This window comes from Cornus florida, unplaced genomic scaffold, assembly GCF_030987335.1.
Source record: "Cornus florida cultivar Cherokee Brave unplaced genomic scaffold, ASM3098733v1 CherokeeBrave_3.0.0_Hap2_Chr03, whole genome shotgun sequence".
NCBI lineage: Eukaryota > Viridiplantae > Streptophyta > Magnoliopsida > Cornales > Cornaceae > Cornus > Cornus florida.
The window spans coordinates 47,274,902-47,288,106 of NW_026775573.1; the positions used below are offsets into that span (position 1 = coordinate 47,274,902).

Below are 13,205 nucleotides of genomic sequence, written 5' to 3' on the forward strand. Positions count from 1 at the left end.
GAGAGGAGGGTATTTTGGAATTTTTATAAAAATATTTGGTCAAATTTAGTGATTATGGGGCAATTTGCTCATAAGATGTATTCACAGCTTTTGGTAACTAAATATTTTAGTATTTGTTCTTATACGTTATTATCCCTTTCCTTATTGAAGCCTGAAAATTTGACCCATAATTTGAGCGGGAAATTTTTACATCTGCAAACCTGTCTCTCTTTTCATGTGTGTACTGTGTAACGTGTATATAGTCGTATAAATTACAAACACAAACTGAGTCTCTCATTTGCTTTGAATGAACAGCAATGTCGAAGTTCGAATACCCAAGGCTCCCTCGGGAAGAAATCGTCGCCATTCTCGCCCATCCCCTGAACATAATAAACATCTCGAAAGCCGATATCATCAATCCCAACCCAGATTTCGTATCTAACCTCTACACAAGACTCTTACTACATCTTAATTGTCTCCCGTACTTCCCCAAATAAAACCCCAATTTCGATTTATTTTTTACCCATTTCTAGGGGTTTTTCAGCAAATTCTCACTAGGGTTTTTATATAATTTCAGGGAAGATGAGCATGGGCAAGTCGATTTTGCCGCCTTGGAACCGCTTGACCCGGACGGCCATGTCGACTCGGTCAGGACCTTCATTTTGTTTAGCAAAATCAAGGACCTTGTGGAGGCTGTTAAATGCCCCAGGAAATTCACCCTCAATGATCTGATAGAGCCCGTTGAAGACAAAACAGAGTTCTTCCTTAGTGGCATAGTTAATTACTGTATTCACAGGTTCGTTTAACCTCTGCTTGGTTGGGAAAATGATACACTAAACATTCATTTAGGAAAAAACAAAATATGATACACTAATAAGCACTGCTTTATTTTATTTTATTTTTAACTATTGTATATAAGATGGGTTGATAATTTTTCGTGTTAATGCTCTGGCTGTAGTGATTGCTTCGATTGTGTTGGTACGGGATTGATGTTGTCTGATATAGAGCATTCTTTGCTGTTCTTACCAGAGTTTTCTTTAAAATTAAATGGAATGAATGAATGTATGGACTATGGAGAATGAACAAAAGTGTGTCAATGGAATTATTAGGGTGCTTAAATATTCCCTATTTGTGGATATATTTATTATGATTCGGTATCTATGTCATATGCATGCGTGGCCGCGTGGTTGGATAATAATGGATTTGTCTTTGAATCAAGTATAACATGATCAGGTTAGAACTTTGCAATTTAATAGACCCTTGTGAAAAATATATCCTGGGATTTCCAGTTTGCTGATCCCTTCACTGGATTAGGTGTCTTTACATGGCATGATCTATCATCGTTGTCTTCAGCAAACTAGGAATCCCAAAATTTATTTTATCAAGGAGTGTCTTTACACGGCACTCTCATAGGTTTAAAACTGATAAAATTCGAGTTGTCAAATCCTTTTGGCTCTTCAAATCAGAGTTTTATTGTAGGGTTTATTTTCTATCATTTTCAGGAACTTCCTACTGTTCTTGGAAATGAAAAGGCATAAATGATGTGGAAAATTCTTGTGGGCTATTGACTATTGTTGTCTGATATAGGGAATTCTCTTTGATCCCTGAAACAGCTTGCCAGGAACTGAAGAAATATAAGTAACAGAAAAGGTTCTGGTGATGGTGCTATTTTGATACTATTTAGTGTCCCATGTAATTTGAAAGTTATTCATTGTGGCATACATGCAACCTTACAGGCTAAGGGCACTAATTGACCATCTATGGTGAATTTCATTACTGAAATTTGGAGAAATTAACATGAGATTGTGTAACATAGTTTAGGATATCAAATTCTCATCGTATTGAAAATATTTTTGCTATTTTTTTATGGCAATAAAATCCATTTCATTTTTTGGCCTCATTCACAATGATTGGATTGTGGAAAATTTTATATTTAAGACTTATGAATCAATTAAATTTCCGTGAACCGTTTAATTTAGAAAAGCATCTGGTTTGACTCTCAATTTGTGATTACATGTTTAGACAGAATGGAAACAAATTGAACTTTACATTTATTGTGAGATGAACATCTAGACATTGGATTTACTTTGTTGTTATTTGTTTGTGTCAATATCGTAGGCATTTAAAAATGGATTGCGTAAAAGAAATTATGGATTGTATGAACCCTTTTAATGAGCAACAGGAAGACTTGGAGGCCAGGATTTTACAGGTAGCTCTAATAATATGATTTGCTTGATTTCATTTTAGCTTTAGTTTGTTAAGTATTTATATGAAGTTATGCATTCATGTACATCACAGTTGAAAGCAGAGACTACAGAACTTAATGAATCAAGAGAAATGGAAATGCCGGTTGTTCAAGAAATAGATGCTAAAGTTAAAGAGCTGCGCCAAACCATTCCTGGTGTTAACAATCACCAAATGTCCTTGAAGGCTAAAATAAGAAAAATGAAGGAAAGGGACAACGAAATGGATGAGAAGGTTTGACTTTTGCCTTGACTCAGTAATCATGGGAAAACAAATTTGCCTAAATTTGTTAAGTTAATTGATGTAATTGTCTAGTCTAATATTTGTGGAAAAGGATTTGCAATAGCTGAGGGTTATGAAAGTTGTATAACTAATAAATGGATGGGAAGGTTTGGTTTTTGCTTTGACTCAGTAAGAATGGAAAGCAAATATGCTTAAATTTTGATAAGTTCATTGATGTAACTGTCCACTTTCTGATGTTTGAGGAAAATGATTTGTATAGCTGAGGTTATGGAGGTAATGACTACAAGATTGATTGTAAAGCACAAAGCGGCTTCACGATTGAAATTAAAATGTTCGGAATCATAAAAGCATTTATTCAAGTTATGACTGACTGAGGCAGCCAATACAATATTTGGCTAAAATTTCAGCAAAGTATGAGAAATCTGCCTACAGTTATCACTGTCTATGAAAATTACACTCTTGATCTGCTATGGTTATGGCATTCTTTTGGTTTGTCTAGGTATTGAGTTAAGCTATCTTATTCCGTTCCTTTGTGGGTGGGGTGGCATTGTGAACACAAACATCCTTTTTTTTGTTTTACCTTTTTACTTATAACATGTATGGGCCTACCGACCTAGCAATCATTAGGAGTTTCTATTGCGGTTGATGTTTTTGTTGCTCTTTTCACCATGGACAACATGATGAATTTGGGAAAATTCCTGATTTTTAATAATTATGAGTTTCTATTGCAGTAGGCACATACAACATTATGCTATCTTATTCCGTTCCAAGCTTATAATGTTTGCAAATTGAGTTTTGTTCTAAGTAGCACAGACACGGGATACAGACAGGATACGACATAGATACGGTGACTTGTCAAATTCTAAAAAAGTAAGACACGGATACGACGTGGACACGACTAATATAAATATAAATTATCATTTGTAATGTTATTAAACATGATAGTTAGAATGTGTTACACAATTTAAAGGAGAGCCATGCAAATGGTCTATACTAGATATGTTATTACTCTCCCACCATGCACTTTAATTATAGTTTTCTCATCTATATGAGAATTGTCATTACATGTAATGACATGTATATAGTGTCGATTTTCTTTTAAGAGAAAAAGAGATTGGGCCGTTGAACACTCTGAAGTGTATTTGTATCATATGTTTGTAGTGTATAAAACTTGTACAAGAGAGTGTAGGATACGTTGGTCAAGTAAGAGTGTATAGCTTTTCTAATTTCCTCATTGTGCAGAGTCATCTTTCTTTGGTATGATTATTGATGTTCTACCATAGGTCCATAACCATGCCAATAACTTTGCCACCTAAGTTAGTAATATTTGAATTCTTTTAGGAACAACACAGTTGTACAGTCGTCATATCAGTTGGTTAACTTGTTGATTATGTAGACGGACCTGTTACAATTATTCTCATAACATCTTTTTTATTTACTCTTGGTACCTTGACCTCCTTTATGTAGAAGTTGGCTCCTTTTTTTGTTTCTGTTATGCAGAATGTTATGTTGCAAGGATCTCTGATGTTCTACTTTAAAAAAAAAAGAAATTTGTTAGGTTTGTGATGCAGAGAGATTTTTTTTTTTTCCCAGTGAAGTGATGCCAGTAATTATTTAGATACGTTTTTCCATGATTGAATCGGCATTTACTGCTTGTGGTTTTCTCTCCAGATTTCTAGTGCAGAGTTTGCCTTGGTACAAAGTGTCCAAGATAATGCGAATTTACGTTCCAAGATTGATCAATCACCTGAAAAACTACAGGTACGTATTTTTATCTCATTAGTTGACAACATTAATTCACCATTATGTGCTGCAATGTCACTGATTATATTTAAATACATAGTTTAGTTCTTTAGTAGAGCTTGGATAACCATGTGAGATGCAGTTAGTTACAAGTAAAAGGCATCATTTTAAATTTTCAGTTTCTACAGAGAAAATATAGAATGCCTATTGTTATGTAACTACAATGGAAGTCCTCAATATATTAATCAGACCACAGTAAATCTAGGAGCAAATTTAAGAGGCATCTAAGGATAATTCTTTCCCTATTTTAGCATAATACTGGTTAGCTCATGTCACTCATATCTACTTGTTATAGAAGCTAACTTCCACCCCGTACCACCATATTTTAATCATGGATTCAAATCGAATCATGATGATACTTTTACTGTTACCAATTCAAAACGGGAACAAAACATTAATCAACTCTTAGTGTTTATGAATACAAGGTTGTAAACATGACTGTGATCTTGTCTGGTTTTATTTTCCTACCTTTTCAATTCTGAATCCTGAAGACTATCTTTTCTGTTGAGATGGGAATTAATATGTAATTTCAGTCAAGTGATCCGATGGAAAGGAGAATAAATAAAACCAATTGTATTGTATATATATCCTTTCAAAAATCCTTTTGACTGCAAAAGTGAAACAGGTTTTCTAGATGAGGGGAGGAGTACCAAAGCAAACTTTGAAACTATATAAACTGAGGAAGGAGAAAAAGGCAAGACGATGGATATTAATTGTGGGGAATAGAAATTAGTCCAGTTAGCATCCACACTAGTTGATTCAGATTGTGCTCTGTAATGGACAAGAGCAAATGTTAAATATTATATGTACGACAATGGATATGCCAAGGGGCTTAGGAATCTATTGTTGGGTTAACTTGAGGTTTCTCACATGTCGACCCTGAAGCAAATTAATTGGAAATAGGCGTTTCATTTAGGTGTTTGATATGCAAGTATTGTGTCTCTAACATGGCTATAAAGTAGTTAAAATATGAATTTCCTTGTCATTTTCCCCTAAGCATGTCACTGGAGATTATTACTGCGATTCTTTCTTTAGTGGCTATTTGTAGTTAGGCTCTCAAAGTCATTCTCTTTTATTTTTTTATCACTAGGATTATGCCTAATTCATGTTTATGATAAGCAGTAGCATGTTGAAATATTAAATATTAGCCTGGTATTTCTGATTTACATACTTACATCTTAAAGTGAGTGCAAATTGCTTATTGGCACATATAAACCAAAATGCTCTAGGATCTTTTAGTTGATAGCCTTTCCTTTAAATTTTTGGGGTTTGTTGTTCATTATCAACACTTTCAATGTATTATTGTGAAGTTTTTGTTTCTCTCCTTTTTATTCTTTCTTTTCTCAACCAATGATCTAGATGGCGCATACTTTCACGACATGAGTATCTTTTGTAAAAATGTATTTATAATTGATCTGTTTTTTGCCAAATTGATTGTTGGCCAGTTAGCTTACATGGAAATATTTTTACTTCCATTCAAGGGGCGGTGATTTTATTCCTGATCACATATGACTGGTCTTTTGAGGAATGGTGCCATAGCACTTGTTTCCTTGTTACCCTCCTTTGATTCAATAATATATGTACTCGAATCTTGTGTAAAGCAATTAAATGAGTGTGAGTCAAGATTTAGAAGTTGATATGGATGGGTGTTATGGCAAGAAAATGATAAAATTAAAATGGATCTTGTATGAGATGGCAGAAGTAGCACCTTTTGGTGGTTGAATGAGAGAAAATTAAATCATACGGTTTAACTCTATAAAAGGAAGACAATTAATGCAGTAGTGAAGAAGTGTTATGCAATCCACATTAAGGGTATTGTTGGTAGGAGGAGAAGGCTATTAACATAGGTTGACATACTTGAGAAAACAGTGCGTGATTTGGCTAATATTATGGTTTTACACAGAACAGAATAGTAAAACAAATATCATATGAAAGAACCTTAATAGTTAGGAAAAAAATAATTTGAGTTGAGTTGGTTCCCTCAGTTCAACTTAACAAGCCTTAGTTTCAGACTATTCGGCTTTTTGTTAGGCCATATCCTTGAATAAATTCAATGTATATGTATATGTATTTTTATGACATTAATTTTCTGTTGCTTTAGTGACATCCATGCAATAGTTTCCTTTTCTCTTTTCTTTTTCTTCTCTATCTGATGGTTTTTGTTACTTTCTCACTTGAATTAATTCTTAGATCTTTTTTATTCTTACCTTATTTCCCTCCCCCCTCCCCTTTTTTTGTATTTGTTTTTGTTTTTGTTTTGTGTGTGTAAACAGAGGGCATTAGAGGAGAAGAAAACAGGTCGAGATGAGGCAAAGAATGCTGAGAGAGCAGCTTTGCAAACTTTTCAGGAGAGGACAGACATTGTTGATGTTTATACCAAGGTATTCTATTCTATTCAGGGGGGCCGCGCTGGCAAACTAGTAATATAAATTTTAAACTAAAATAAAATAAAATAAATTTTTTTTAAGAGCGTGTTTACTCATGATATGAATTAGCAATGGTTACCATAAATAAGATTTTTTTTTTTTTAAATTTGGGGCGTCATCTTTAATTTTTCTGTACAAAATTCCTATTAATAAACCATAAATGCATATGGTTTTAAGCTGCAATGGCCAAAGTCCCATCAGGTTCCATTAACACCCATATATTTGTTCTTTTCTATATGTTTTCAAATTAGCATATGGTTTTCAGCTGCAATTGCCAAAGTCCCATCGATTTCCATTAACCCCCATAAATTTGTTCCTTTCCCACAATTGTGTAAATTGACCAAGTTTATCTTAGAAAACTCAATACATGCTTGTGTTGATTGAATTTTAGTTAGAGATTGTGATTTGTATTATATATATAACTTATCTGATAATGTGCGAGTACTTTGTAGAAAATTAGTTCCCCACCTCCTCACACGCACATATGCATGCACCACGTGAAAGAAAGAGCATGGATACATGTTATTTTGAACTTAGTGTGGGATTTTATGAATCATGTTTGCGAAATAACTGTATGATTTTATGGTCAATGCTGTTTGGTTATGCGATTTTTGTTATTCTATGATGGTTTCAATGTCAATTTATCTATCAGTGTACCATTGTAATTTTTTGTTGAAAGTGTTAACATTGTAAAGTTGCATTATATAGTAATTCATTGGGGGCGACTCATCGTTCATCAAAATCAGTACTGCTCCAGAAGGAGAGCAATAATACCTTGGCTATCAATTATTGAACGTGGCACAATTGGCGCGTCTATCAAATGTTTTAAAAGATTCCAAGTCAGTCTTTAGTGACATGCCATAAGCAAAACAACGGCAATATTGAATGTTGCTATACTGTGACAGTCCTTTGGTTTTTTCAATTTGTTTTTCAGGTTTTTGTTTGTGATTGTTTACATTTTAGAGCTTATACTGCTTTTCAAGCTACAAATTTACTTCTAATTAAAATAATAATAAAAATGGAATTGTATGAGTGATCACTTCCCTAAAATGTAGTAGCTAAACAATGACATGCATTCAGAAGCAATTGTATGAGTGATCACTTTCCGTTCTATTGTTTATGGGAATTAAGTGGCGTAAGTTTATTGGATATAAGAGACATTAAATCTAAATAAACTTGCTTGAATGGCAGATTAATACGTCTTTAGGTATCATCCACATTTCTTGTTGAATGGATAATTGATGATGGCCTTTTGCACTTCTCTTTCTCAGGCTTATAAGAAAATGTCCAAGCAGTTTGCTCAGATGCAGGCCATACAAGAACAGGTTTGATTATATCTTGGCCAAATCTTGGTTTTTTGTGTTTGCATGAATTTGTTTGAAAGCCTTATTGGGCATTCTCTGCATTGGGATGATGCTCTTGTTGGATTGTTTAAATAAATTGTCAACTATGGGCTCTTTTACCCTAGTTACTTGGACTCGCTGGTGCTAGCGAGATTGTCTGTGTTGACACGACATGACACGGACACAGACTCAGAAAACGAGTCGGACACTTCATTTTGTCTGCTGGACACGGCTGATCGGCTGCCATTCCTGGTGAAGCTCGCTGGTAGTCTCTGGTTTGAAAATAGGGGTTGTGTTTTGAACTCATGAAAGGTTGAAGGAGATGTTGAGGAATGAGAAGACTTTCTTGTTAAACATGCCAAGCTTTTTGTATCTTATAATATATATAAACATATTATATTCCTTTTTAAATAGTAATCCGTACTCATTCTTTAAGCTATCAAGCTTATTAATCTAATATTATATTAGTATATGTGGGTTACAACTATAAACCACATCCATTCTACTTACAATTCCATCTGTTACAGCTGTAATTTATTATTATTATTATTTGGTTTGAGGTAAAACAATAAGAGATCATGTAGCCTACACCTTAACATATGATGTGACTGCCAAAGATTGTACTTTTGTTTGATGCTATTAATGACATTCACTTGTTTGCTTAAATCAATCACACCACTTCTTTTTGTTCTATTATTAATCATCGGCAGACCCGGGTTTTCTTTTTGGGCCCCAAAGGACTTTCTTCCCATAGAGTCCCCCTTCCCCTCTAGTGAGTTCTAATAAGCTCTATTACCCTAAAATTATTATTATTAATACTATTATTTATTTACTAGTTCTTTTTTTTATTGTGGCTTTCGGTTGTCGTGTTGTCATATTCTCATGTCAAGTTTGGGGGACTTGATAAAATGGGTCATATTGGACAGAGCTATTCATTAGCTGTGCCAAAGTCTTCAATTTTTAAGACTATCTGCTCATTAAACTGGTAGCATGACACGAATAGTGTAACCTAATTAATAAACAAGTTGTGTTAGGGTTCATGCTAACACCCATTGTATGTTTATAGTGATGACGAAATCATGCCATCAAGGATGAAGGCATAGAGTAGTGAGAACATAACCCTTGAAGTCTAGACACAAAATATATAGTCTTGTAGGGGGAGAATCTGATCTAATTACACTTGAAAAGTTGAGATATGAGATTGTGCCTTGGCAGAGTTTTTGAGATTTTAGATTTGTAGTGGTTAGCATTTATTGAGCTTCAGTTTATTAGGGTTTCTCATTGTCTTTTACAAAATATCTTCAACATGAAAATTAGTTTATGAATTTGTTCTTAGTCATATGCATTAAATGGGTAGTGTTATCAACACATTGCTCCTTATTGGACACGTCAAAAGGAACCTTACCAAGATCAGTTGTTGTGTTGTTCAACACAGTCCTCATTATTCAACATGTCAAAAGGGTTGTGGTGTAAAACCGTACCATGATCGGTTGCTGTGTTGTTCAACACAGTGCTCATTATTGAACATGTCAAAAGGGTTGTGTGGTGTAAAACCTTACCATGATCGGTGGTTGTGTTGTTCAACACAGTGCTCATTATTGAACATGTCAAAAGGGTTGTGTAAAACCTTACCATGATCAGTTTATTGGATGTGTTAATTTTGTTGGCCCATTCATGATTTGAAGCTACATAACGTTGATGCAGAACCTTTAACTCCTTGGTAGGTTTGACTCATGTTTGTGGTTTGTGTTAGGACTTACCATGTCTAATTTTTGCCAATCAAAAAGGTTAGAAAATTGAGAATTTTTAGATATATTTTGAAAGCTGTTGACTTTTTGATATTTTCAAATACAAAAAGATGTAATATTTTGTCTGTTATTTTAAAGAATACAATTTTCTGAATTATTTTAATATTTATATTATAAAATGTTTGAAAATCCCTTAATCGTGTTTTTATTTAATATAACATGGTTTATTTAAATGAAGTCAGCAAAGGTTTTCCCCTTTTGTATTAATGATTTGAGTGAGGTCCTATCTCAGCCAGGCAATGCAAGTAGTCTTATTATATGAGATGCATTGGTGATATTGACAATTCTAACAGGTAAACTCTATCAAGTCGATTGAAAAAGATGTTAAGGTTCTAAAGGTTAAGCTAAGTGATGAAGCAGTGTTAGATAAGTCGCTTGAGGCGAAACTGGTGGAATGGCAAAGGAGAGGTAACATTTTATCTATGGACTTCTAGTTATTTTCACTGTAATTGAACTAAGTTTTTAAATAGGAAACGATTTCTGTTCCAGCGGATCAGTTGGATGAATTAAGGAAGCAGTTGGGAAATGAAAGAGATCTTAACTGCGAGGAGGCTACAAAAGAATTGATAATGTGAAGTTTGAAGTGGAGTTTACGAGGGGTGACATGGAAGTGGAGAAAATGAAGGTTGAAGCTGTTGTTGCGGAGGTAATGTTGTATATTTCAACTCTTTTGCAGAACCAAGTTATTTTGTTCTGAATTAGTTCGGTGTATGAGTTTTCTTGTTTCTTAAAACATGCCAGACAGATGCTATAACTGCGAAGATTAATCTGGTAAAAGAATCAGGAGCAGCTAAATGTCAAGAATTAGATCGTAAATGTGACAAGATTGCAAGAGAGGTGCACTTCTCTCTTTCTGTTTTATCTTTTGTCCAATTCTTTATACGCCTCTCTGTTAAGGAATTGAAACTTTGGTTCGATGTTCGACTCAACCAGCACTAAATTCTAGTAAAAGTTTTCGCATAATTTCAAACAAGACACATTTTCTTTTTCATTTGTATCAGTGGGAAATCTACAAGGTTTAAAGTTTTTTTTCAAAAAAGCAAGCATTATAACAATGTTCCCATCTTTGAATTGAACTGTTTGGCCAGGACCGGGATTTATGCAAAGCGATGCTATGATCCTATTGCTTACAAAATTTACGCTTTTTTGCTGAATCACTCAATATTTACTATGTTTTCAACATTGATGTTTGTTTCCTTCATTGATGGGGATTTGGAAACTGAGAATTTTTCATCCTATTGTTGACGGTTGTAGTTCCATCGGTACTTGAGCTCTATCGGGAATTTGCTGCCAGGGATTTGAAGAGGAGCCAGGATTCAGTCATGGCAGCTGCAGACTGACTTAACCTTCAGTTAGGTACTATCCTGCTTGTTGATTGCTTTCTTGAGTCCCTCTATTCTTACATCATGATGGAAGTCACTGATTAGCCCACTCGTGCCACTGTGTGCAGCCGTAGCAGCGTTAAGGGTTCTTGATATAAATTTTGAAGTGCATTTGTTTGATTTGCAGTGGGCTCTAAGCAAGGTCAACAATGGCTGATATGGCCGTCTTTTGTAAGCAAGCTGGGGGAGTTTTGGTTTGTTCAGTGTGTACCAACTTTGATTGAGCTTATATCAAGATTGCTCTCCCCTTTTATTATTTATTTATTTATTTAAAGCATGATCTAATAATATTCCGACATACACTTAAAGGAAGTCCAAAAATCCTTTGATTTACACGAATGCGTGGAGAAATATTTTAGGCAGGCCTTTAGTAGAGCTATTATTTGTTATGTTTATAGCATACAATAATGCTCTTTTAATCATTTATTGTGAGGAGAAAAAAATCATTTAGTGTCCCTTAGTGTTTCGGTATCATAAGGCTTAAATTGCAGACTCGAAGACGATTCTTACTTGGTTTGATAGGATGGAACAAAATTTGATGGAAGAGAGAGAAAAAGAAATAAATGAGACACTTCTTATTATTTGGTTGGATGGAAAAGAAAAGAACAAGAAATGCCTTATTTTATTTATTTGGAGATAAGGAATGAATAAGTGTTAATTAGAAGGAATACAAACTAATTTAAATGCTAATGAGATAAGTGGTTATTAAATTTAAAAACAAAAGTGCTGAGAAGGAGATTTTGTGAAATTTACTACACTTAAAAAGTATGTTTTACTTTTGGGTAAACAAAATTGTAGACCGCTAGATAACAAAAGGATGAATTTGACATGTCACATCATACGTAAGGAGAAATTGTTGTCAATAGGCCTATTCTCGACCCAAGTGTGTAATTAGGACATTTTTGAGAGTTTGAGTGTAATTTATTTTTAAAAAGTTGGACCATACAAAGAGGCTTTTCATGAGTTGTGATTTTTATTTTTTAATTAACTGTTAGGGAAATTAATTAACAATTTTATTTAATTTCTAACATATAAAAATAAAAATAAAAATAAAAAATTAGTTATAAAAAAAATTTAAAACTTAAAGGTATAAGTAAAAAGTGAGATAATCAAGGGTATAAGCAAAAAGTGAGATAATCAAGGGTATAAGTGGAAAGTGAGATTAGCATTGGGCTTATAAAAACTAGGGTTAGGGTTGTTGTAGGTGTGATATTGGGGGAGGTGAGAGCGGCGTCTGGTGGTGTGTAGGATCTAATGGTCCGAGTAATCAGATTGTCGCTTCCCTTCTTTATTCAGTCTCCTCCATAACATTGATTACAGAAGTTTAATGCTTGCATTCTCTTTTCTTCTATGGTTTTGCAAGTTTGGCTCTTCTGTTACATTCCAGTTGTTTCCTCTCTATGTAGATGTGTATGTATGTGTATATATATATATATGCATATATATATACTGATATAAATATATAGTTGATTATTAGCTTGTGTTGTCTTTCTGAAATCCAAAGACTTGATTTGACAGAAAAGTTGGGCTATCAATCTGCAGTGGCATTACTTTGGTACTCGTCTTGGCTATGAAGGTGCTTCTTTTGACTTAGGTCTAAAGATTTATTTTTTTTTATTTTTATGTTTTTTACTCTCATAATGCGAATGTAGAGAGTCACACCCTAATAAGCAAAATTGTGGGCGATCTGCTATTAGATCGCACATAACTTTAAAATGAACATAGGATCATTTTAACCTAACTCATATCCAATAAACGTCTAATAATGCAACTAACATAGGATCATTTTAACCTAACTCATATCCAATAAACGTCTAATAATGCAACTAGCAGAAAAGAGTAGATGATACACTTTTTGAGGTTAATCTTAGTTTAGTAGGTCTAAGAATCAAAGCACATTAAATTAAAGAATTTATGTTCAATGGGTCACGAAGGTTGACCCAAACGTTGACCCAAATCATTTTGATCCAATTCATA

At 33.9% G+C, this 13,205-nt stretch overlaps 1 pseudogene; it reads left to right on the forward strand.

The window, feature by feature from the left end:
- The first annotated feature begins 296 nt into the window (after nt 1-296).
- On the forward strand, nt 297-11,196 carry LOC132298786 (kinetochore protein NUF2 homolog; annotated as a pseudogene).
- The last annotated feature ends 2,009 nt before the right edge of the window (nt 11,197-13,205 follow it).